General features: G+C 42.6%; 1 protein-coding gene across 2 annotated transcripts in view; it reads left to right on the top strand.

Annotated features, from left to right (window-relative positions):
* The first annotated feature begins 779 nt into the window (after nt 1-779).
* Nucleotides 780-27,890, top strand: part of LOC126145734 (homeobox protein Mohawk) — a 98,143-nt gene continuing 71,032 nt past the window's right edge. Inside the window, exon 1 of one of the 2 annotated variants that reach the window (XM_049915578.1) lies at nt 780-1,044. The gene's annotated coding sequence lies outside the window, so the exon portion shown is untranslated. Of the gene's footprint in view, nt 1,050-27,890 lie in introns of both variants that reach the window. The other variant, XM_049915577.1, reaches the window with a different exon arrangement.

Raw genomic sequence — 27,890 nt, 5'->3', positions numbered from 1 at the left:
ATGTGGTCTTTCCAACTGAAGTTGTTCGTAATTTTAACACCCAGGTACTTAGTTGAATTGACAGCCTTGAGAATTGTACTATTTATCGAGTAATCGAATTGCAACGGATTTCTTTTGGAACTCATGTCGATCACCTCACACGTTTCGTTATTTAGCGTCAACTGCCACCTGCCACACCATACAGCAATCTTTTCTAAATCGCTTTGCAACTGATACCGGTCTTCGGATGACCTTACTAGACGGTAAATTACAGCATCATCTGCGAACAACCTAAGAGAACTGCTCAGATTGTTACCCAGGTCATTTATATAGATCAGGAACAGCAGAGGTCCCAGGACGCTTCCCTGGGGAACACCTGCTATCACTTCAGTTTTACTCAATGATTTGCCGTCTATTACTATGAACTGCGACCTTCCTGACAGGAAATCACGAATCCAGTCGCACAACTGAGACGATACCCCGTAGGCCCGCAGGCAAGGCACAACTGTTCTCGACAACAACAGTAGTGAGTCGATCACAGTACCTTGCGGTAGGCTAGCGCTACTTTCCCTTATGACGATGCCGCCCTGCTATACAGCACAAGGAGTGGTTATTAAGGCCCACTGAGAGTTAGCTGCCCCGGATGGAGACGTGCGCGACGGGGGCGGAGGAAGGCGCGAGATGGCTGTTGGGGCAGGTCGGCACCGCGTCGGCGGTATCTCAGCGGGAGATGTCGCCAACGGTGTGTGAGCGGCTGGCCGCGGGCGCCGCGGACCGAAATAACAGCAGTCAGACTCTGGCCGAGGCGCAGGCGTGAGCCGAGTGCCGTCTGCACCTGCAGCCGCGCACCCGTCACCAGGACACAAGTCTCCGTCACCGTCACCAGCACCCTCTGCTCTGTACTCCGCTCGTGCTGGCCGACCCCCACCGCCGCTCTCGCGGGCCGGATTTTTGCACTCGCCCGCACTCGGTGACGAGCCCTAAATCATTTTAGCTACGCACCTGAGGAAAAAACAGCGCCTTACATACCACTACGACTACAAGAACTGCGGCGAGGGACTAAAGGTCAGGTAAGACACAGCCACATATCTGTCTCCAAACCTTCCTTCGCGAATTATTCACCAACGCATTCCGCGAAAGTGCAGTTGCACAAGCATCCACCGACTGCTAGGTAACTAATCGTGCCACAAAAACGGCAGTCACCACTGCACAATCCTGCCGAACTGCTGGAAACGAGAGGTGCTACATCTGTTACGACCGATGTTTTCTCACTTTACGGCAACGCATCTGTCTCGACGCGGCTGACGAGATGTTCCGTTTGTAGAATCACGTCCGCCATGTGTATTCGCGTGCAGATCGCCTCGCTGAGAGCTGTGTGACGGGCTCTGATTGGTGTTACACGATTTCTTCACACGGGGCCAAAAAAACGGCCGGCGGCCATGTTTGCGAACGTGACGTCGGCTGAACGCCGATGTAAAGAAGTTTTAAGAATAGTTTTTTTCCACTATTAAACGGTTGTTCCTATCTCAGATACCAATAAAAAAACGTGTACAGATAAGGCATCACGAAATTACAAGCAATATTGTTTTAGAAACACAAAATACGGCCGTTAAGATAGCTTACATGTTGCTCGTTCTGTGGCGGACTGCCATCTTGGAAAACTGTTTTAATATAATTTCGCCTACAACATATGTTGTTAATAGTTTGTGTTTGTGAACTTCTGCTATGAACGAAATACTTCGCCGCTAATTACTATAAACAGCTTTCGTTTACTTGGATATAACTTTTAAGTCCTCTTTTTCACAAACATTTTACATACACTTTACGTAAAACAGAGAATTTTTTGCAACAAGTATTTAGTTCTTGCCTTAGTTTACGAAAGCTGAAATGTTTTTACGTACACGTTCCGTCCAACAACTACGAGTTGTACCCTATAACTAATTAAGACAGAAATCTCTGGAAGTTGGTACATACTGAAAAAAGGGTCTAATTTTAAACTCACGTGACGTATCACATAGCATGTTTCTTTCTTTTTCTCTCTGTTTGATACATATCCTATCCCGAGAAAGTCACACTAGTTGCTGATGGTGTCAACTGTGCAGTCAATAAAGTCTTATTGGTATCAAATTTTCTATTTAAGAACACTTTGATCTGTTTTACTTATGAACTCAGGTTACTTATAAAGTCAGTATTGCGATACGTTTTCTCTCGACCTCTAGCTACACTTCCTTTCAAAGAAGTAACCTCTATAACATTGTCGGATCCAGGGGAGCTTGTAATGTTATTCTCTCTGAGAATGATACTTCGTAAACATTACCGTTTATTGCTGCTATAATTAATGAATCTTCTTATAATGAACTTTAATAGAAATTAATTCACATTATAGCCTGAATTTACGTTTCTATCAAAGAAAGAATTGCCCGTACAAGGGTTAAATTATCATCACCAGTACACAGAACAGCTGGCACTGTTTTTCTTTACTGTGCGTACGCACATATTGTGAACCCATTTATATCACATGCTTTCACTCCCTACTTGTTAACGAACTGGAGCCATTAACGAAATGTATCGCCGGTAACTTTTGCATTTAACCCTTATATTATTCTTTTTCAATATCATATCTGTGACTGTCACAATTTAGTAAGTTCCTTGAAAATAAAAATTAAAATAACTGTCTGAACAATAACTAACCATCTACAGCTTCTGCCTTCAGAAACACCAAAGGAAAACTTAATTTTTTTGTGAGACTTGAGATGTTTGCTGGTCATACCCACGTTGAGGATTTGTTGAATAATCAGCGCTCTTTCTCTCTGGCCTATTCCGTGCACTCGCAAAATAAATCACTTCATGGAGCTCCTGCCAGTCACATATATCATTGTAAAATAAGAAAAACGAACTCTTTTGTACATTTTTCATAATTATTTTGTCTTTGTGCAACTGTTCAGTATAACCAAATATGGATTATTTTTTCACGTTCACATCTCTTGCCTATAACAAAAGTGAGAAGTAATTTTTCATTTTCCTTAGCACAAATATATTTCTCCACTCATTTATTAGCATCGAATTTCCGGGATCAGTAAATATAAAAGCACAATACACAGCAGACAGCTATTAAGTTCTCGGAGTACATGCACCTTCAATAATTCATGGATGACAGCATAAGAGCGCTTAATGTGATAACTACTTCATTTCCATATTACGTGAAAATTGAGGATATTAACTGATTTGTAGAGTGGTGAATGTCTAATACTCATGCTGTGAAAGAAAATTGATTGAAGGACTTCCCTCTATTTCTTCAAACTGAGCATGTGTTTAACTAGAAGGTTCCGGTTTTTTAAATTTATGTTAGATATTTATTACTTTCTTTGTTAGGAAGGCACGCTATTGTTTTGAGGCAGTTCTCAAGTTGGTTTTGGTATAGCCTCCTCCGCGATGGCAAACAAAATTCAGCCAATTTTCTTTAGTTGCTTTTCAACCGAGAAAAGTTGCTCTGAAGCGGCAATCAGAGATAGAGGCTGTGAACTATATTTATAGCAATACTGTGTGTGTACCTCATGTATGTGATATATGAAACAAAACTGTAAGTCAACATACACATAGAGATTTTGGCTGTGAAGGTATGATTGTTATAAAGGTCTATCGTAATATGGATTTGCATGGAAACATGGGAAAGAACTGCAATACACTAACTTTTGCTCCACCTTGTACTGTACAGTACCCGAACGTACGCTGAGTATCTAAGATCCGTAGAGATCGACTGGAGCAAAACGCCCGCGAGCGTTTGGAAAATTGTGTTATTAACTGTGTGGGTCATTCCTGGAGTTTAATGAATGAGCTACACAGACATACGCGACAGACGAATACCGTCATACCAAATAGGCTAGAGGGAAGATCGCTAACAGTTCCTGGTAAGCTCAGCGTGGCTAGGAAGGGTGCGAGGCAACGATCAAGAGTGAGTGAGAGAGAGTGAGCAAAAGAGCGAGAAGGGGGTGAAGGGGGAAAGTAAAGATATATGATGAGGGAGGGGAAGGCTAGGGAGATAAAGAGAGAGAGAGAGAGAGAGAGAGAGAGAGAGAGAGAGAGAGAGATAAGGATGAGAAGAAGGGGGCAGACAGTAGATAAGTCTAATACATAGCAGTTATTTAAGTATTTGTTGAATAAGTTTACCTCGAGGTACTGAGTGAGAGAGAGAGAGAGAGAGGGGGGGGGGGAAGACACAAAAAAGACTCTAAACGCTGTCCTTTTTGTTATTAGGTATCGTTTTCGCAGTCGTGGTTGTACAACTAATATGTGTGATGTACCCTATTTTACAGCTGTAATGAAAGTCGTATTTAGACCAAACGCCTTTCGCTTTAATTCCGTGCATCTTCCGTGGCCACTATAACAGTGTGGATTTCCTTACAAATCTTTCTGCCAATATTATAAACAGTTCTGAAGTTTTAAATTACTACTATTAAACAGTATTAATTTAAAATCATTACTCACTAATTTTTTTGTACTTCATTTCTAATCTTCTTCCACGCATCGGCATTCGATTTTAGTATACTGAACTTTCACTGACACTGAATACGTTTCCGTTTTCATGTTGTATAGATCCACTTAACCGCGTACAAAACAGTGTCTTTACGAATGTGTCTGGACATACCCGTCGAGACAGATGACTGTTGACAAAAGAACCATTCTTTGCCAGTGGGCAAAGAATTATATCTCTGGATGCAGTCAGTTAGTCAAAAGCGCCATAGATTGGTACGAATCGTAGAACTTAAACTAAGGATGGCACACGCTGCAAACCTTACATGTACATCTCTCGTAAACTACGTTTACATGTGACACATCTTCCGGCACATGAAAGCGGAATTTCCGAAACCGTTTCTCGTTGTCCTGTTGACAAGCTAAGGCCTCAAAAGGATTTGCTAGTCCCGTTAAATATGGCGTCTGGGAAACGGCTGTTCTAGATTCTGATTTAATCAGCACAATCGCTATTTCTCTTCAGTTAAATATTAGATGTGTAGACAGCTTCATGCTCAGTCCAATATTTCTACTTTTCCTTCATTCCGCCCATATTATCTGAAAATTTTTGAAAACGAGATGTAACCTGACAACCCAAGCGCTATCTCAAAATCGTTTGCGCGTTTACATGGGAGCGAAAATCGATTATGGAATTGGAAAACCAGCAGCTGTAACCAAATTACCAGAACAGATTTTGGCGTGTTTACATGCCCAACCAGAAGGGGTACTGGGAAATCGGTTTACGAAATCCGGTTTTGGGAGCCCCAAGTAAACAAACACATAGACAGATGGCCATCTACAAAGATGTTATTACGAAGCTAGTCACTACACTGACAATAACAAACACCGTCCGAATAGGCCCTGAAGGGCCAACGGTACCGACCGGCCGCCGTATTATCCTCAGACCTTAGGCGTCACAGGAGGTGGATACGGAAGGGCATGTGGTCAGCACCAGCACACCATTGTCAACTTTCCTGACTGGTGTCTTTACTTCTCAGTTAAGCAGCTCCTCATTTGATCTCACAAGGGCTGAGTGCACCATTCTTGTCAACAGCACCGGCAGACCCGGACGGCAACCCATCCAAGCCTTAAAGCGCTTAACTTCGGTGATCTGAGGGGAACCGGTGTTTTACCAATGCGGCAAGGCCGTTGGCATTTACTACACTGACGGGAAAAAAAAATTGCAACACCAAGAAGGAGTTGAGTGAACAAAAATTTGTAAGTGTGTTTCTAGATCTGAAAGATAATCTCCACTGAAATTTCGCGTAAGTCGCATGCCACTATGAAGATGCGAATCGGGGTTGCTTTAAATACATGCTGTAACGCTCGTCAGCGTTAGTTAACTTAGAGATTGGACGTAGTGAGCTGATGTTAGTCAAGATTGCGTTTAAGGTGACAAAGATGGCATTATCAATATCGCATTGACTTTGATTCGGGTCATGTAATAGGGCTAAGAGAAGCTGGAAGTTCCTTCTTTGATACTGCATAAAGACTTGGCAGGACTGTAGCCACTGTACATGATTGCTGGCGGGGGTGGTCATGAGAACGTACCCTCACAAGACCGGATTCCGGAAGGGCACGTGGCACTACCTAGAGGGAAGACCATAGTATTCGATGTTTGGCTCTGGCACACCGTACTGTATCTGCAGCAGCAATTTGAGCACCAGTTGGCACTACAGTGACACAAGGAACTGTTACAAATCTGTTATTTCAAAACAGTTCCGAGCCAGACGGCCGCGCGAGGTTAGTCGAGCGGTCTGGGGCGCTGCAGTCGTGGACTGTGCGGCTGCTCCCGGCGGAGGTTCGAGTCCTCCCTTGGGCATGGGTGTGTGTGTTTGTGCTTAGGATAATTTAGGATAAGTAGTGTGTAAGCTTAGGGATTGATGGCCTTAGCAGTTAAGTCCCATAAGATTTCACACACATTTGAACATTTTTGAGCCAGACGCCCTGTAGCGCGTGATCCACTGCCCCAGACCACCGCCATTTACGACTTCAGCGCTGTCAAACGAGAGCTCATTGGAGGGTAGTGGCCTATTGTGTTTCCTGTTGAAAGGTGATCCTGCCTCGGTGCTTGTGATAGCTTGTTGTTGGTTAGAAGGAGGCCTACTGAGGCCTGCGACCAACCTGTCTGGGATAGACAGACTGGCTAGACAGACTGCACTTACACGTTGAGTTATGGTTTGGGGTTCGATTTAATATAAGAGCATGGACACTCTAGTGGTTATAGGACACACCCTGACAGCAAATTTGTACGACAATCTGGTGATTCGACCTGTTGTGCTGCCATTCATGAACAGCATTCCAGGGGGCGTTTTCCAACAGGATAACAGTCGCCAACATACTGCTGTCGTAACCCAACTTGCTCTACAGAGTGTCGACATCTTGCCTTGGACTGCTCGATCATCAGATCATCAGACCAGTCGAGTGCATATGGGACATCATCAGACGACAACTCGAGCGTCATCCACCAACACCAGTAATCGTCCCTGCATTGACCAACCAAGTGCAACAGACGTGGAACTCCATTCCACAAACTGATATCCGGCACCTGTACAACACAGTGCAAGCAGATTTGCATCCTTGCATTCAACTTTCTGGCGTTTACACCGGTTGTTAATGTACCAGCATTTCACTTTTGCAATTGCTTATCTCGCTCTAACTTCAACCTGCGATCATCATCATCATCATCATCATCATCATCATCATTTAAGACTGATTATGCCTTTCAGCGTTCAGTCTGGAGCATAGCCCCCCTTATACAGTTCCTCCATGATCCCCTATTCAGTGCTAACATTGGTGCCTCTTCTGATGTTAAACCTATTACTTCAAAATCATTCTTAACCGAATCCAGGTACCTGCTCCTCGGTCTGCCCCGACTCCTCCTACCCTCTACTGCTGAATCCATGAGTCTCTTGGGTAACCTTGCTTCTCCCATGCGTGTAACATGACCCCACCATCTAAGCCTGCCGGCCGAAGCGGCCGTGCGGTTAAAGGCGCTGCAGTCTGGAACCGCGAGACCGCTACGGTCGCAGGTTCGAATCCTGCCTCGGGCATGGATGTGAGTGATGTCCTTAGGTTAGTTAGGTTTAACTAGTTCTAAGTTCTAGGGGACTAATGACCTCAGCAGTTGAGTCCCATAGTGCTCAGAGCCATTTGAACCATTTGAACCATCTAAGCCTGTTCGCCCTGACTGCTACATCTATAGAGTTCATTCCCAGTTTTTCTTTGATTTCCTCATTGTGGACACCCTCCTGCAATTGTTTCCATCTACTAGTACCTGCAATCATTCTATCTACTTTCATATCCGTAACCTCAACCTTGTTGATAAGGTAACCTGAATCCACCCAGCTTTCGCTCCCATACAACAAAGTTGGTCGAAAGATTGAACGGTGCACAGATAACTTAGTCTTGGTACTGACTTCCTTCTTGCAGAAGAGAGTAGATCGTAGCTGAGCGCTCACTGCATTAGCTTTGCTACACCTCGCTTCCAGTTCTTTCACTATGTTGCCAACCTGTGAGAATATGCATCCTAAGTACTTGAAACCGTCCACCTGTTCTTTGTTCCTCCTATTTGGCACTCAATCCGTTTATATTTCTTTCCCACTGACATTACTTTCGTTTTGGAGATGCTAATCTTCATACCATAGTCCTTACATTTCTGATCTAGCTCTGAAATATTACTTTGCAAACTTTCAATCGAATCTGCCATCACAACTAAGTCATCCGCATATGCAAGACTGCTTATTTTGTGTTCACATATCTTAATCTCACCCAGCCAGTCTATTGTTTTCAACATATGTTTTCAACATATGAACCTGTGATCTTGCAATCTTAATCACTTAATCATGTTACATAGATAAATGTATTCCCAAAAGTTCATTACTCTACATTAATTATTTTGTGGTGGTGTGATTTTTTTCCGTCGTTGTGTATTCAAATGATTACAACTGACAAACGAAGCTGTAATGTTACCAATTTCGGGTTTTTCGTTACTATTAATTGCATAGCCTAAAGACGTGCACATATTAACCATAATGCTCCTCATTGTCAAATATAGTTAAGAATTCAGCAGAAGTGCAGCAAGGGGCAGATGTGCAACTATATTCAGTTTCTGAAGTTAACAGGAATATTTATGTCAAAATTTGTAACATTTTACGGTATTCTGTAAAGCTTCGATATGTACAAGTAGAAAGAAGCTTCCACATAAAATCTCTGTGTTTGAACTTTTATTTTCGCGCGGTTTGCATGTGTTGCTTAAATCGTGTAACCTACTGAGACTAGCTTCGGTTATTTGTGACAGCTTGTGCTACGTTTTACCTCTTGTGGGACTTATTACTACATTTAAAGTTACGTTGCGTGGCAGTAGTGATAGGAAATATTTCTTCAGGTAATATAATCTTTTATTTTGATTGAAATTTCTAGCCAATAATACGTGACACGTGATGTCTATAAATCACTTTAAGAGAATGCCGGTTTTGTTACCTCAGCATACAACTGGTTTCTTTCCCGGTTAGGTCCGATCATATGTAGCGCTCCATCTCTGATGAACTCGCTATAAATTTATTTGTCTTGGCAGCATGATCTCGTCGACCATGAATCATTAAATTCTGAATTTCACTCCCTTCTTTCTTCTCTGAGGAAGTGTTGCTTTGTGAGATCAGAAACAACTTTCCTTACCACGTTTCTTTCTAATCGTGCCCTTCATCGTCGTCATTATCATTGTCGTCATCATCATTATCACAATAATCATCATCATTCCAAGATGCTACTCCAGGTGGGTGTAAAATGAATGTGCGCAACGGAAATACTGAACGCGAAAATGAATATTTGGCCCTGTTTGAGTACCCCCTGAAGCAGATTAAGGGTCTGTTGCTCTTTAACATATAAATTACAACATAAACAAAAATGATTAAGGAAACTAGTAACTACCAAATGATAAGTGCTGTTTCCGCTTTTCCATTTATTGTAGATTAAAATTCCTTTATATCACAAATGTTTATACATCAATGGCCAATGGACATAAAGAGATAAAAGTGAATCTCCTAACTAATACCATTTATCAATTGCCCAAATATGCCCCTTTTTATGGTTACGCGATCTAATATAAATAACGGGAGATGACTGACATCATTTACGTACCAAACATTAGAAGACACTACTTTCAAAGATCATCTACAGTGGTGTGCAACCTCAATGGAAATAAAATTTACCTGATTACAGTTGTTTAGCTTTATAGCCCTAATAAATCGAAGCAATTAGCAACATCAGCATATGTACTGCATCCGGTGCATTGGAGTGATGGTTACGTCTGCGACGATGGAAGAACTCCAGCCACAAATAAACTCTTTCAAACACTAGGACGGCAGAAGGCGGTCCTCTGACTATTATAATCTAATACTGTCTTCTCCTCTCTGTGTTCTACAGACAAGAAACGTGAAGTCTCAGCCACAAGGACGGAATTCAGATAACGTCTCTACGTAAGTATAGACAGAAGAAATGCTCTCAACCACTGAACGCTGCATACTCAACGACGACTCCCTACCCGGAGGCGAAATCCAGAAACGTATAAGTTCGCAACAGTACAGTGCCTAACTCTTCTAACTATAAAATCTCCTGAGAGCAAAGACAGCAAGTCCGTCTGCACCAACAAACGCTGATACTGAGCGACCGTCAAACACGGGCGCTCAAAGCGAAAGACCACTTCTCTCCACCGCCGGTTTCCCAGCAAAACTCGGGTCCCCTCCCTCATAACTCAGAAGGCGAATCATATTCTCTAAACCACGGAATATTCTCCCTCTCTACAGATTCTTCCGAACGCTAACCAACCATCTTTTAGTCTTTTTGTCGTCCAACGAGACAACATCTGGGTTTTATAAAACCCGCTAGTATCAGCTACGCATAGCGTTTAAAAATAATGCCTTCACTGTAGTAAATAAAGTTCCTCCGAAAATTTCAAAGCCGATTTTTTTTCTGTAGACTTGAAAAAAAAAAAAAAAACACTAAGGACAACCTTTCTAACGGTGCTCGACGCGCGTGTTTCACTACGGAGCGGGAAGAAGCGTTACCAATTTTCACACTGCGTGTTGACAGCGCGACAGTCACACCACAACAAAACAGAGACTGCGACTGTACACGATTTTTGAAATAAAAACTGCGTAGCTAAAGCATGATTACGAGAAACACTGACGGCTTTTAATACATTGAAATAACTGAAAGTTTCATTCACCGTAACTTAGTAGTAAGATATCTAATATGTAAGTAAGACTTACTTCCAAGACGGTAACAACGCCAGTGTACGTACGCTTCGGTTGCTGACCAATTACCACGTTTGTGTTTCATTACATCAGGTTTATTCTTATGACAAACAAACTATAGTTGTACTCGTAAAACTTCTCGGTTTCCCGACGTGTATCCAGCGTGCATGCGTCCTTAACGTGCGAGTTCCTGAACATATTCTGCTCCTCTAATCAAAGTGGTTGTATTATTTATGTAGTGCCGCGCGGGATTAACCGAGCGGACTTGGCGCTGCAGTCATGTACTGTGCGGCTGGTCCCGGAGGAGGTTCGAGTCCTCCCTCGGGCATGGGTGTGTGTGTTTGTCCTTAGGATAATTTAAGTTAAGTAGTGTGTAAGCTTAGGGACTGATGACCTTAGCAGTTAAGTCCCATAAGATTTCACCCACATTAGAACATTTTTTATGTAGCTTCCTGTCACATTTACATACAAGCACTGTCCGTCCAAAAAGTTCCGAGACTGTTTGTATTCCTGACGTACAAGCAACATCAGCGCAGTAACTACGGTGGCAGTCGAAATAACAACTGTAAACAACAAACATGCATTCGACCACTTAGTTGAAAGCAGACAGTCGTGAGCAGTGGACGTTCTCCGGCAAGTGCGTCAGCGTTGTTGTGTCACGAATCATGTTGCAGTAACATCTCTAAACCAAGAGTTCACAACATTCCTCAGAATTTTTGGAGGAAGAGAAAAGTTGTATGAAAAGTTTGTGCCGTGCACCTTGACTCTCGAACAGAAACAATGATGCATGGACGCCTGCCGCGACTTGAGTGAAATAGAAAACGCGGACAAATCTTTTTTGGGTAAAAGCCGACACGGGTGACGAGACTTAAGCACTCCGTCTTCAGGCCACGAGTGGCCTACCAGGACCATCCAACCGCCGTGTCATCCTCCGTGGAGGATGAGGATAGGAGGGGCGTGGGGTCAGCACACCGCTCTCCCGGCCGTTATGATGGTATTCTTGACCGAAGCCTCTACTATACGGTCGAGTAGCTTCTCAATTGGCATCACGAGGCTGAGTGCACCCCGAAAATTGGCAACAGCGCATGGCGGCCTGGATGGTCACCCATCGATGATCTCACGGGAACCGGTGCAACCACTGCGGCAAGGCCGTTGCCTCGGGTGACGAGACTTGGTCTCAGCAATATGAAGCTACGACACAATACGGAGATTCACTTGAAGGGTCAACTTTTCGACGACATAACCGATATTCAAGTCAGTGTGACGTGTGAGTAGAACAACATCACAAAGAAAGACTCACGTGGTTCTATGAACGTTCTATGCTTCGTACCCAAGTATGGGTCGACTATGTAGAACAATTGAAGAATTAAAACCATCATCTTGACTTTTCTCTATTCATTATCAATCCAGTGTCCAAGTTCTCCTGACTGACGAGAGCATTCTCCTGACTGACTAGTTTCTCACGAGTCTGTTCGTTTTCGATCCATACCCTGCGTCTTTTCCTTGTGATTGCCAAACAATTCCAGTGTGACACATAAAAGTTTGGTTTTGTTGACCAAGTGTAAAAATTGTGCCAAGGACAGACAGTTCGAATGAACATTCTTTACCAGCAGCGTTCAGCGAATATCATTAGGTGGTAAGTGCCGGGAATCTTTTGGAATGTTTCGGCGTATATCAAAACAGCTTCAATAACAAATATGCTGCTGAAACTGTTGTGGTACGTGCTGAAACTATAAGGTCTTATGTACTTATAATCTGACGGTGTTCGATGAACGCACCCGGTGAAGAAGTGAAATTTTCTTGTTTATCAGTTTGTTTGGATTTTGCCTGTATATTTGACAAATCATTAGCGCATGAAAGTCTGGTATCTAGTGATAAGACATGCAGCGTCTCGTATAGTGAACAGTGTTTCAAATTTTATTGTTAGGTTCACCTGGCCTAGTAGTCCCCCAGCCGTTTATGGAGGACGTTTCCGCTTGAGCCACAGAATCAATTAAAATATGAAAACGAATAGGACAAGATTTACTCCATTCAAAGTCAAATGACATATAGTACGGCTTTCCACAGAACACTGAAAAATATGATGTTGTTTGAAGTTCACTCAGCAGCAGAAATGAATTTCAGATTCCTTGGTATGCGAATGACCATTAAAAACTGCGAGTGGCAAATGGTTCAGAAGGAGGTGGAGGAAGATGGAATGCAGGCGATCAACATAATTACAATGATGATGATAGCGATGATACTATGATGAAGATGATGTAAGGTTGCTATAATTTCGCACCTTACAAGCACTCATCTACATACTTTGCCGTGATTTACAACCGGAATTGGTTGGTTGTACATCGTATATATGAGTATTTAAAGAAGAGTGGCATTGTCACGTACACCTTATAAATAACTGTTAACGCGTATTGCATTAGAGGTGACGGAGTGTCTTTATTATCAAAACGGTGTACTGAATGATTGCCTATATTAGTAGAGGTTGGAACGCCAATCAAAATGAAACGGCAGGCGTAACTCGAGCCCTGGGTGAAAAAGCCCGCACAGCTGTGTTGGTCCTGCTTCACATAGGAAGTGCCAAGACGGACGGTCTGGGCACCTGAGCGCGGAAGCACAATAGAGAGGCGGCCGGCCGCTATTGTAATACTTCAGAAACTCTGAAAATCTTGGACGCAGCAGAGAGGAACGAGGACGCCTTACCTCGGGAAACGCGGGCTGGGTTATTTCCGAGGATTGTTACTCTGAGAAGAGTATCATTGTATGAGTATAGGTATCCAATAAAAAAACGCAATGGTGTGAACTGGATCAAGGGACGTACTACACATTATACTTTGACAAAAGAAAATAAATTCAATATGAGGAAAACCAAAAAAATTAACAAAAATGTTGCCAATTTCTTAAAACTTATGGTTAAGAAAAGTAGCTTGCTGAAATCGACTAGAAAAAAGAAAACTGAATAAAAGTTAACCTTGAAAGTTTCAACAGATATCCACCAATCTTACATTTCATCGCCAACGGATATACATTAAAAGATAACATTTTACACGGGTATACCCCGATAAAACAAACAGAAAGCATATACCCATAACTGTCAATGCTTGAGATTCAAGTCTGATATTCTACAATGTGCACAACAGTTCATAAACTGATTGTTTTGTTCACACGCTGGAAAAAAATCGGTAGCGCTGTAGAATGGTAATCACTCAGTTCACAGACTGCTAGTTCAAAACTCGCTCCGGTCTTTATTTTTTTCTTTCAGTTAGGAATACCTGTATTTGTTAAATGTAAAGTTCATCAAATTTATGCTAATTAATACATATACAACCATATATTTTATGAAAAATGCGCGTCTTCTCGTTTTTAATTACATGCTACACGTAAAATTCCAATTTTCATTGCAAATATAAATTCTTAATCGTCCATATTTTATAAAAGATTTTTAATAAAGGTTGCTTAAATTAAGAAAACATAATAAGAAATTAAATTTTTAGGTTAAAAATGAAAAATCAAGTATTGTTTATTTAAACTATGTCCATATTTTACCAAATATGTGGTCTCAGACGAACCATGATGATGAGCGTCGTATAAACATGGAAAAGAATTTCTATAGCATCGAACACACGACACAAAAGCCGCATTTGTATAGTTCCCATCGTACCACTGCAATGTGAACCGAACAGAACTGATATGGAGGGACTTTAGAGATTACCAGACGCCCGACTGTAAGTAATACCTGCAGTGGCTTCAATATGTGAAATACGGTGAAATCCCTGCAGTACGCTTTCGCGTCACACATAGCTCGTTCAGAAAAATTACCCTGTGGTTAAGTTAGGAATTTTCATCAGTTTTTTTAAGTACAGTACCTTGTTAGTGTGGCCGAGCTGTTCTAGGCGCTTCAGCCCGGAACCGCGCGACCGCTACGGTCGCTGGTTCGAATCCTGCCTTGAGCATGGATGTCTGTGACATCCTTAGGTTAGTTAAGTTTAAGTAGTTCTAAGTTCTAGGGGAGTGATGACCTCCGATGTTAAGTCCCATAGCCCTCAGAACCATTTGAACCAGTACCTTGTTAGCTAAGAACGAGAGCATGTCATGTTTTCCGTCTGGTCCCCTGCGAAGCATGCGATAATGGTGGGGTTTACCGAATATTATTTCATACTCTTTAAAAATTGATTGGCGTTCGAAGCTGTATTGTTTCTCTGATCGTCCCTTTTTCTGCGGCTGCTCACATCTCCGCTGGTTATTAGGACCAGCTGGCTGGCAAGTGCTGTCCAAGTTGAAAGCGCCGGTAAAGCTGTTGTCCCATATTATCGATGAGTCGATGTGCGTGTAACACACAGCATAAAACGCAACCTCATTTTCGTACGTGACTGCACTCGAGGCAGCTTGGCTTCCGCTCCACGTGAAGCGAAATTCAATGAGATTCTAGCAAACGCGGAAGAACACATGGTGTAATGTTTACATCAGGTTTATTATTGCGATTAACTCAGTATAACTGCCTGGCTGAATTGTACGTTGTCCCACGCAGTTAGAGTGTACCGGTGGAAGTTGTCTGTTCCCCGCTGTGTATTCGACTCGCTTTGGTTCCCTAGAGCAGCGTTCTCGATTCCCTGAAGCTGACGCTTCGGCCGGTGACTGGCGCGAGGTGCCGCTTGCGCTGCCTGGTGGGCGTGGAGCAAGCGAGGCGCGAACTTGCCGGCAGCGACCTGCCGTACTGCCGCCCGTCTGTATCCGCACCCAAGCAAGGAAGAGCGCTCCGCACGGCGGTTCAGTTTGCACGCAACGACATTTAACTCCTAGCCGTGGTCGCTTCTGTACACTGACAACTGTCAGTACCAACGGCACCTACATCACTCAAGGTATTAGCGGTAAGTACGTGAGAATACTTAATAGAAAATAAATGCTTTTAAAATGAAGTTCTCGTGACAAACTCATTACTGACGTAATATCAGCTGCTTAAAACATGGCTCATGTGTGAGTCCTGGACTTCGTCATCTACGTCTACATCCATGTCTACATGATTATTCTAGATTCACGCGACCGCTGCGGTCGCAGATTCGAATACTGCCTTGGGCATGGATGTGTGTGATGTCCTTAAGTTAGTTAGGTTTAAGTAGAATAGATTTAAAAGTCAGGAAGTCGTTTCTGAAAGTATTTGTATGGAGTGTAGCCATGTATGGAAGTGAAACGTGGACGATAAATAATTTAGACAAGAAGAGAATAGAAGCTTTCGAAATGTGGTGCTGCAGAAGAATGCTGAAGGTTAGATGGGTAGATCACATAACTAATGAGGAGGTATTGAATAGGATTGGGGAGAAGAGGAGCTTGTGGCACAACTTGACTAGAAGAAGGGACCGGTTGGTAGGACATGTTCTGAGACATCCAGGGATCACCAATTTAGTATTGGAGGGCAGTGTGGAGGGTAAAAATCGAAGAGGGAGACCAAGAGATGAATACACTAAGCAGATTCAGAAGGATGTAGGCTGCAGTAGGTGCCGGGAGATGAAGAAGCTTGCACAGGACAGAGTAGCATGGAGATCTGCATCAAACCAGTCTCAGGACTGAAGCCAACAACAACAGTTCTAAGTTCTAGGGGACTGATGACCTCAGATGTTAAGTCCCATAGTACTCAGAGCCATTTGAACCATGATTACTCTGCACGTTCCTCGAATCAATTCAAGCTAGTTATCTACCCTTCCACTCTCGAACACCGTATGGGGAAAACCAACACTTAAATCTTTCCGTGCGGTCTCTAATTTCTCTTATTTTATTATGATGAGCATCCCTCCCTATGTATGTGGGCGCCAACAAAATATTTTCGCACTCTGAGGACAAAAATGGTGATTCGAACTTTATGAGAAGATCCTGCCGCAACGAAAATCACCTATGCTTTAATGATTGCTATCCAGAGTAGCGTATCATATCCGTGGCACTCTCTACCCTTTTCTCGATAATACAAAACGAACTGATTTCCTTGAACTTTTTCGATGTCCTCCGTCAGTTCCCTCTGATGCGGATCCCACATCGCACGTCAAGAGGGCAGACAAGCGTAGTGTAAGCTGTCTCTTGAACAGACCTGTAGCATTTTCTAAGTGTTCAGCCAGTAAATCGCAATCTCTAGTTTGGTTCTCCCACAACATTATCATTTGATAACGGTAAATGACAGCATCTGCAATCAATCTGACAGATCTGATACTCTCCTAACTCGTTTCTGAAGATTAGGAACAGCAGAGGGCCTACAAGACTTTTTTTGGGAAACGCCAGATATTACTTCTGTTTTACTCGACGGCTTTCCTTCAGTAACTACGAACTGTGACATTTCTGACAGGAAATCTCGAATCCTGTTGCACAGCTGAGGCGATACTCCATTGGCAGGCAATTTGTCTAGAAGACGCTTGTGAGGAACGATGTCAAAAATCCTTCAGAAACAATTTGACATCCCCTGTCGATAGTACTCATTACTTTATGAGAAGTAAGTCATAGATATTCTTTGAATTCTTGTCGCCTGTTTGTCAATAAATCTTTTTCTTCGAGGTAAGTCATAATGTTCGAACATAGTATATGTTCCAAAATTCTACTGCAAATGGACGTTAGCGATGTGGGTACGTAATTCAGTGAATTACTCCTTTTCCTTTCTTGGGTACTGGTGTTACTTGTGCAGCTTTCCAGTCTTTGGGTACGGATCTTTCGACGACAAGTGAGCTGTTATATTTGATCGCTAAGTATGGACCTATTGCATCACCGTATTTTGAAAGGAACCTGAATGATATACACAATGGACCGCAGGCCTTTATTAAGTGATTTAAGCTGCTTTGCTACATCGAGATATCTACTTCTATGTTACTCATATTGGCAGTTGTTCTTGATTCGAATTCAGAAGCATTTGTTTCATCTTCTCTGGTGAGTGAATTTCGGAAAAAATAACTACAGAGAAATAATGACTAGTGTCGTGTCTGAATCAAGCAAGTTAAGATTTGCTTGTTACGAAAATAATTTATTTTTCTGCACAGTCAAAACAACTCACATTTTGATTACACAGAACGGGCATTTGATTAGTAACTCTAAACAGTTCAAATTTGTAGGTGTCCAGATTGACAGAAAAGTGTCATAGAAAGCCCATGTTCAGGATATTGTTCAAATACTGAGTGCTGTTGTATTTACCACTTGAACAGTATCTGCAATAAGTTAGGGTACAACACTAAAATTAGTCTACTTTGCTTACTTTCATTCGTTTATGACGTACGTTATTATATTCTGGGGTAACTGTTCATACTCACAAAACGTAGTTTTGGCACAGAAAAGGGCAGTTCGAGCAATATCAGGTATATGTTCGCGAACGTCTTCTCGAACCCTGTCCTGAAGTCCGAAATTCCGGCTTCGGCCTCTCAATATATAAACACTTCAATGTCGTTTGTTGTTAACAATATCGGTTATTCCTAAGAATTACAAGCTTTCAGTCCATTAATACTAGGAAGGAGTCCAAACTGCATTTGGATCGCATTTCCTTGTCTCATGTGCAGGAAGGCGTACAGTATTTTGCTGCAACCGTTTTCAGTAAGCTACCACATGAATTAAGAGGCGTTACCAGTAATCCTCACACATCCAGTTATAAGCTGAGGAATTTCCTTATGGTTCACTCCTTCTCTTCTGCCGGAGAGTTCTTGGGAAAAAAATAACCTAATTTCTGTCTTATATTGTAGATTATGGTAACATATACTCGCAGCTTGTCATCTTTAATTTCATGTATTTACTCGTTCCATGATCATGGAGATTTGCGCCTCAATTTGATCCTATAGAAATAAACGTGAAAAATAAAATAAAATAAAAATTTCAATACGAAATTACCTATCTCAGGCGTCGCCGGCCATCATCAGATCATAAGACAGATGCTGAATTTCACCCCAGCTTCTGAGGAACCACAATGGCAACTTGGTTTTCTCAGTGGTCATAGTGAACTGCGTCTGTATTATGATCTGAAGATGGCCGGTGACGCCTGAGACAGGTAATTTCGCACCGAAGTAGTTGTGTTTGTACTGGAAAATAAATTATTTTCTAAATAAGCATTCGAACAATCACTGGCGACCCCAGTACGACTAAAATTCTGTCCTTTCCTAAATATTTGCCTGTTTGTATACATTCGTTAGTACTGGTAACATATTGTTGGCAACAAATTAGAAATCTTGGAGAGCTCATTTCTCTGGTATCTTATTCGCTTTCCCCCTGCATCCCGAGTTCCATAAAGGTCCTCGTAAGCGATTGAATTTGTTTGTAAAATTCGCTCTTATCTAGCCACGGATTTGTCGAGGAAGCCCGCACACGTACCAGCAGAAAAGTTTGTCAATTTAATCTCACTTTTGAAGTAGACGCTGCTCGTGTATGCTGTATGTTGACCCTAGTGGGAATAGCTGCAAATTCAGACAAAACGTTTCTAGCACTGATCTTGGCACTCCGTTAAAAGAAGAAGAAGAAGAAGAAGAAAACAAGACACTGCTCCATGAAATAGTTTAAATAAGAGAGAAATATACACGTGAAAATCTCTTAAAGGAAATGTTACACTCGGAACCTGATGATTACATCAACTTTCTCCGAATGGGCAGTGAAGCTTTTAATAACTGGTTTTGAGTTACTACACCCTCACACGAAAAAAGAAGGCACAAGTATGCGATAATTTATTCTCTTCTACTTGGTCATCCAACAACAGTCCATTAAAATACCACTGCCTGGAAATATACAGCCTACATCGACCATCGAAGAAACGGAGATTTTATTTATTTTTTGGAATCCCACTTGTATGTTGTGTGCAGAATACTGATTTTCTCCTTAACCTTTTCATGCGTGACATGCCGCTGGGAAAAACGTGACAGCTCGGTATTTGTCAGTACTATTTTGTTTTTATCTTGATCGGAATTTTCATAGTTGTAGAAACTCACGATACCAAGAGGTAAATTGTATTTAAACTCTTTTTCACTAAACATACATCAACACAAACAACGACTGCCAGCTTGCTATCTTTTTAATAAGTAAAAATTTCTCCCAAACACGTCAAATTCGCTATATGTTTGACAAACATGTCAAAACGCTGTTTGTTGAAGACGTCAAACTGCTCCGTACATGGTCAAATATTTAACAAACAGTAAAGTTTGAGAAATTCTTTGATAATTTATGGAAGCCTTAAGAGGGAGAATTCATAATTTCAGAATATCTCAAAACTAACTAAACTGTGCAACTCATAGTCTCAGTCATCCTTAGGTACAAGTACTGCTTACTGCTTTGTTGGTCCTTACCCGGCACATGTGACGACTCACTGAATCAGTTGTACTGTGTTTAGACATCTGTATGAGGTTTTAATAGCGCAGGGTGTAAGGAAATATAGGTTTTAAGAACTGCTTTTAGAGTAATATAATGGTGTTTATTAATTGAACAATAATTGTCTTCTCAGTATGTTATATTTTTAGAATGAGATACATCTTCATATTTATGAACGAGAGTGACTGAATGGATTACACGTGAAAGCCATATATACAGGGTCAGTCACCTAACGTTACCGCTGGATATATTTCGTAAACCACATCAAATACTGACGAACAGATTCCACAGACCGAACGTGAGGAGAGGGGCTAGTGTAATTGTTTAATACAAACCATAAAAAAATGCACGGAAGTATGTTTTTTAACACAAACCTACATTTTTTTAAATGGAACCACGTTAGTTTTGTTAGCACATCTGAACATATAAACAAATACGTAATCAGTGCCGTTTGTTGCATTGTCAAATGTTGATTACATCCGGAGATATTGTAACCTAAAGTTGACGCTTGAAACCTCCGACGTTAAGTTGCGTGTTGTAACAAACACGGGCCACGGTCGGCGAGCAGCATCTGCGCCATGAACCCACACATGAGTACACGGGACAATGCGAGAGTCGGTGGACTGAGTCAAAGTAGTGTCAAGCGCATACTGCATCGTCACCGCTTTCACCCGTTTCATGTGTCGCTACATCAGCAATTACATGGTGATGACTTTAATCATCGAGTGCAATTCTGTCAATGGGCATTAACAGAGAATGCGTTGCAGTTCTACCTGTTTACCGATGAAGCGGGTTTCACAAACCTCGGGGCAGTGAATCTACGGAACATGCATTACTGGTCCGTGGACAATCCTCGCTGGCTCAGACAGGTAGAGCGACAGCGACCGTGGACTGTAAATGCATGGTGCGGAACCATTGGCGACCACCTCATTGGTCCTTACTTCATTGCAGGGGCCCAAACAGCTGCAACATACATCGCGTTTCTACAGAATGATCTGCCAACGTTGCTCAAAAATGTCCCACTGGAAACGCGTCGACGTATGTGGTATCAGCATGATGGTGCACCTGCACATTCCGCAATTAACACTAGGCTGACCCTTGACAGGATGTTCGACGGGCGTTTCATAGGACGTGGAGGACGCATAAATTGGCCAGCCCGTTCTCCTGATCTTACACCTCTGGACTTCTTTCTGTGGGGTACGTTAAAGGAGAATGTGTACCGTGATGTGCCTACAACCCCAGAGGATATGAAACAACGTATTGTGGCAGCCTGCGGCGACATTACACCAGATGTACTGCGGCGTGTAGCGTGTACGACATTCATTACACCAGAGATTGCAATTGTGTGCAGCAAATGATGGCCACCACATTGAACATCTATTGGCCTGACATGTCGGGACACACTCTATTCCACTCCGTAATTGAAAACGGAAACCACGTGTGTACGTGTACCTCACCCCTCATGGTAATGTACATGTGCGTCAGTGAAAAAGACCAATAAAAAGGTGTTAGCATGTGGACGTAATGTGCTGTTCCAGTCTCTTCTGTACCTAAGGTCCATCACCGTTCCCTTTGGATCCCTACGTAATTCGGTGCTCTCCGATACACACGATCGAACAGCGGAGGAGTGGTACTCAAGCGTCAACTTTAGGTTACAATATCTCCGAATGTAATTAACATTTGACAATGCAACAAACGGCACTGATTACTTATTTGTTTATATGTTCAGATGTGCTAACTAATTTCCATATTTTTAGAGTTCTGGAGAAACACATTCGTAGCCGTCAATTTGCTTCTGACGAAGAGGTGTACGTCTGGGTGTAATCATATTTCCGTAGGCAAGTGCAAACATTTTTCCATGATGGCTTTCGCTGTCTTGGCTGACAGTGGGATAAATGTATTAACAGCTGTGGCGAGTACTTCTCAAATAATAAACAGTTTCCTTACTTATTATCTTCTATCTCGTTTTTATTTGGCTCACCCTTATAGATGCTTTCATGAGATTGAGGACTAAGCTTTAGAACATATCGTTTAAAAAATTAAAACAGATATAATTCGCTTCGGTTTCATTGCCTTTTCAAGTTCTTGTCAATTTTCTAAGTTTTCATAATTTTGTTTCCTTTGCTTATCCATATTTTCTTGTGGACAATTACTGTCTTATTTACTACTTGTAAGCTGAAAATGCTTTCATCAGTGTATTTGTTTATAATATCCCATCGACTCCAACATGTTCAAAACTAAAAAAGGCCAAACACTGAGCTAACTTAGCTTTCCTTCTGATAGTGCAACGTTTCATGATGACCCTTGAAACATAATACTCTACCATATCCGTAAAAAACGACACAAACTGTGCTCAAAATAATTTGGAGATGAAATATCTTATTTTGTTTTTTTTTCACAGAATTCGCGTTTGCTAAAACGCATATACTGTAGGTAGGGTAGCGACTTCCGATGCTGAATATAATAACGGAAATGGGAAGCGTTACACCGTGAAGTACAAGTCCGACATTTATCAAACACTGTGGAGATGTTCACCACATAACGGGTATTAAATGATTAAATTTTTACGCCATTCTGTTGCCCACCATCAACACCAGTATGAGGTGTGGCCTTCTTGTGATTGAATACCTTGTTGCATTCGTTCTGGCATGGCAGCCCACAGCCTCCGAATGTAATCTTGAGGACTTTACTGCTATGCGTCAAACACATTGCGGCAAGTGGGGGGCTTGGGCAGGCCGGTCAGGGATCCATATATACCTAAAGGCGTTTGACGTGTGAACTGGAGCATAGAGGTCTAGTATTATCCTTCTAGAATATGCCATTTGATACCCTCGTTATAAAGGGTATGAAATGGGGGAGGGGGGGGGTGTACTTCAGAAATTACCGAATCAGTCCTACTGCCACATCCAATTGCTCCCCACGTCGTAATTCCAGGAAAAGGAGATATATGGGTCTCAAGGAACCACTGCTTGCACCACGTCATCTTCGGGCACAGTGGAGTCAATATTACCTCCACAAACAGAAGAGATACTCTTGGCTGAACAACTAAAATGCCATTTAATGTCCCAGTCGGCTCTGGCCGTGCACCACGTAAATCTGTTGTTATGTGGTATATGTAAGCGGCAAACGATGCATGGCAATTCGAGGAGTCAACCTAGCTTCCAGTAACCTCTGCCCGGATCTGAGCTGCCGCCGTCAGTCTTTTCGTTAAAACCAATCGAACAATCGCATGATCATCTCGGGTGTAGGATCCGTGCCTACTCTTTTAGCTATACTGTTATCGTTAGTCCCTCTGGCTACCGCTCGTTCTGTAGGCATTTCTCTACTACCAATTGTCTGTGCAATTTGTCGGTTATGATGCTCCAATGTTTATCACTCCAATGTTCCGACGTTTCTTAAATTGCAGAAAATGACGATAATACACGCAATGTATTCACAGTTGCGAATATGGATAACCATCAGCTGTATAATGGGATGACAATGAAAATTTGTGCCTGTTGGGGACTTGAAACCGGATTTGCCGCTTATCGCGAGCGGCCGCCTTACCATTAGGATATCCGAGCACATTTCACGGCCAGACCCAAACTTTCTTATGTCGCCAACCATGTGTCAACAACTTGCACTCGTACGTTCGTGATATGTGTTCCCGTGCAGGGGAGACATTTTAACTGAGAGTCGTTTGTCCGGTGTCGGCGAATAAATCCGATATTGCAGTGTCTTTGTTATTCAGAACTGTCCGAAGGAAAATACTCTGCGGGGACTCTCCCTTGTGCAGGAATATATATAATGAATGTACGACTTCAGGTTGCAGACACATGATTGACAACAAATGGGAGTTTGGGTCTGGCGGTGCAGCGTGCTCGGATAGCCTAATGCTAATGCGAACGTTCGCGATAAGCGAGAAATCCGGTTCGAGTCCTGATGCGACACAAGTTTTCATTGTCGTGACTCCATTATACAGCTGATAGTCGTCCACGTTCGCAACTGCGAATACATTTCATGTGTTCCATAATGACTGTACCCGCTGCAGTACCTGTTCCCTCGAACACGAGTGCCTCTCCGAAGGAATATTGCATGGTAATTCTGAACAACACAGCCACTGCAATATCGTAATTGACAAGTTGCGATTTCACGCCTTCTGGGCATGATGCGTTGCGATCTCGCACCGGGAAAGTTCCCGTAACGTTCAACGCACTCGCCAGCCATCGTGTACTCACCCCATTCTACATCTGTAGGCACGACTTATTTCTGTGCTGAAAACAATCTTGCCTAATGATGAAATTTTAATCAACGTATTCCAAAGGGATGTAAATTCTGCTGTATCAGTTCGATAGCGCCCGGTCAAGGTGTTCAGGATGTAACACTCTCCGTCAGTGTAATTCTGTCTGTCTAGTTGCTGACACTCGCAACCACAGGTTTAGCACTATGTAATTACAATGGCGCCGTGGCGAATGCGGTTCCGCTTAGCAGTGGCAGTCGGCAGCAGTGATGACAAGATGCGTCACGCGATGCTCCCTGGATGCACGCCTCTGAAGTTAAGCTGGCGGCACGCCAGGCGTGAGCAAGTGCACTCTGCTGCACGTACGGCCGCTCAGCCGCACGCAAGTAGGCGCTTCTCCGGTGTTCTGAGAGCCGACTCACTCAATTTGTGTGCTCGACGCCAGACGCAACAACTGTTGTCTCTATGGCGCTATTAACTGCGGACTTCTTGATAACCTCTCTCCTACAGAAACAGTAACAGAGGGGGTATTTATTTATTTTTTAAATTTATTGGCTATCGATATGTGCACACATATAGTTGTTTCAGCGGTGGAAAGACGATACGATAGTGTGTTTCGACAATTCAGAACACTCACTAGGGCCATGCCGTACCTCGCCAAGAAGTTACTTAGGCCTAGGCTTAAAATGTGACGCCGTGCAGGCGAATTTCGTCTCAGGTATGACGATACTAGAATAAGGACAATACAACACCCAGTACCGGAAACGGTACCACATGTTCAACCAGAAAAAGAAAGAAGCGCAACAAATGATTAAAATAAGGTGCGCCCTGAATCAGAAGTCAAAACGAATCTCAGAAAGTGCAAAGTTTTCTACTTCTTAGCACAGTCATTTTCGTTTTTTTTTTTCATTCTCAGTGGCTTTTGTAGCAAAAAGTGTGTCAATAAAAGTGTGGTGGATCAAACAAAGTGAACTCTCGTATACGTGCAGACCATGAGCCACAAGTTAAGGCAAACACCAGAAACTTTGCTTTTCTTCTTCATCACCTATTTATTTGAAGTTCACCGACAGGGTTCTCATTGAATGCCAAGGAACGTAAGTGTAGGCAAATAAGCTGCTTTCCAACGAACCTGAGAAAATGTGAACCGCAGATGAAGGATCTCTCGACCAACGCGAGCCGCAATGTTGCGATGCGATAAACCGCAATCGCGATATGCTACAATCCGACCTTTATCAAAGTCGGAAACGTGATGGTACGGATTTGTCCTCCTTACACGAGACATCACAACAACGTTTCACCAGGCAACGCCTGTCAACTGCTGTTTGTGTGTGAGCAATCGGTTGGAAACTTTCCTAATGTCAATACGTTGTAGGTGTCGCCACCGGCGCCAACCTTGTGTGAATGCTCTGACCAGCTAATCATTTGCATATCACAGGATCTTCTTCCTGTCGGTTAAATTTCGCGTCTGTAGCGCGTAATCTTCGTGGTGCAGCAATTTTAATGGCCAGTAGTGTATTATACCTAATTTACCACTATTACTCCTTCTATGGATATCCAATAACGAATGTTTGCGATCAAATTTTCCATAGCTCACGGTTTCCTTCGACGTACAGGGTGATCAGTAACAGTCTAAAAGGCTTGCAAGGGTGTTGCAGGGGAAGTAGTGTGGAGAAACAGTTGTTAAGAAAAAAATCGATACGTTACGCCGTTTCCGAGTTATTTAACATTGAAGTTAGCCGATCAGGTCGTCGCGCGCGCAAATTCAAGCAGCGTGCCACAGTATAGCCAATCATGTTCTTCGCTTGGTTTCCTCAAACTGAACAAATATAGTTTTTACCCACGTAACTTAAATTTATCACTTTCAACAAAGGCACATTTTAACCGACAATGAGCAATTGAAGAAGTTGTGTCTCACGGACTCACAGATGTCTGTGCATTTCAGCGCATACAAGTGCCTCAGTTTGCGCGCGCAACGGTCTGATTGGCAAATTTCAATTCTAAATAACTCGGGATTGTTCCTCAGCACAATATGCCCTGCAATATCCTTACAAGCTTTTCAGATTGTTTCTGACCAGACTGCATATCAATCATTCAATACGATGTAGCCGCTTCCGTTGTTTAAAGCATCGTAGTGAAAATATCCTCTTTCTTCCGACTCTTCTTCTTCCTTCATCTTTATCTTTATCTTCAATTATTAGCTGCGAATATCCACATTTATCGTTTCACTTCATGGATCCCAAATACGCCGCCTTTCTCTTCTCAATTACGTGTTACTTCTCGGTCTATGCTAACACATTAAACTTGTCTCCCTCGTTTGTCATTCTCGCAGTCTATGATACATCAAGCACTGCAGTGTAACCATATCTCTAAAGCTTTTATTTTGTTGATGGCGTACAATTTTAATCTGAAGTTTTCTACGCCATACGTAAGTACTGACCAACCTTAGCCTCAAACCCACGTCAAAATTTCAACATATAGTCACTTTAAAAAATATAAGAATTTCTACCAAGCTTGTCCAATGCGGCATTTTACTTCACAATCAGATGTGAGTTCTTCTAAAAGCCATGTGCCCAGATATTTAACCCACCGATTCCCTCTACAGCCAACAGCCTTGCTGCAGTGGTAACACGGTTCCCACCAGCTCACCGAAGTTAAGTGCTGTGGAGCTTGGCTAGCAGGCTGCTGGGTCACCGTTTGCGTCTGCTGAGTGCTGTTGGCAAGCGGGAAGCACTTAGCACCTGTGAGGCCAATTGAGGAGCTACTTGACTGACGTCAGAAGTAACGGTACCGGTCACGAAAACTGACAACGGCCGGATGAGCGATGTGTTGTCCACAACCCCTCCGCATCCGGTGACGCCTACAGGCTGAGGATGACAAGGCGGCCGGTCGGTACCATCGGTCCTTCAGGGCCTGTTCGGACGATGTTTGTTTGTTTGTTTTTGATTCCTTCTGCAAATTAAACGTTATGTTATAATTTGGAAACAAAATGAGTTTCTGTGAGATGATGATTACTGTTGTCTCTTTCACACTGACATTTAGTGTCATTGATTTAGCGTGTTCTCCTATTTGCACTCACCAGTTGTTTTAGGACGTTTATTACTGTCAGTGCTAATATGGATTCCAATTACCTGAAAATACATGATTAATAATTAGCTTAGTGTATAAGATGTATCTACACATCCATAACAAGTACTGAAGAGGGGGGGGGGGGGAGGGAGAATATGAATTTACTGGTTCAAAAGAGTACAAAATGTTCCTATCACCATGTGTCCAACGGCGAGGTTGCCAGTAGTCGTCGACACCTGTTTGAGCTCAGTGCATCTATAATAACCTGAATGGCCCATAAATGATATTCATACAACTTGAAGGAGCTAATGCTTGACCTTCTTAAGGGACATGCCGTGTGTGTGTGTGTGTGTGTGTGTGTGTGTGTGTGTGTGTGTGTGTGTGCGTGTGTGTGTGGGTGTGTGCGTGTGTGTGAATTACTAAGTGACCAAACTGTCGAGGTCTTCGGTCCCTAGACTTACACAGTTCCGAGGGAGGACTCGAACGTCCGACGGTGATACATACATATGTGTATACATACATACATGAATATATAGACGAAAAGAGCGAGATATTTGATC

Source organism: Schistocerca cancellata, chromosome 2 (assembly GCF_023864275.1).
Source record: "Schistocerca cancellata isolate TAMUIC-IGC-003103 chromosome 2, iqSchCanc2.1, whole genome shotgun sequence".
Taxonomy (NCBI): domain Eukaryota; kingdom Metazoa; phylum Arthropoda; class Insecta; order Orthoptera; family Acrididae; genus Schistocerca; species Schistocerca cancellata.
Note: the sequence above shows the minus strand (reverse complement) of the source record. Positions and strands in the feature narration are given on the sequence as shown.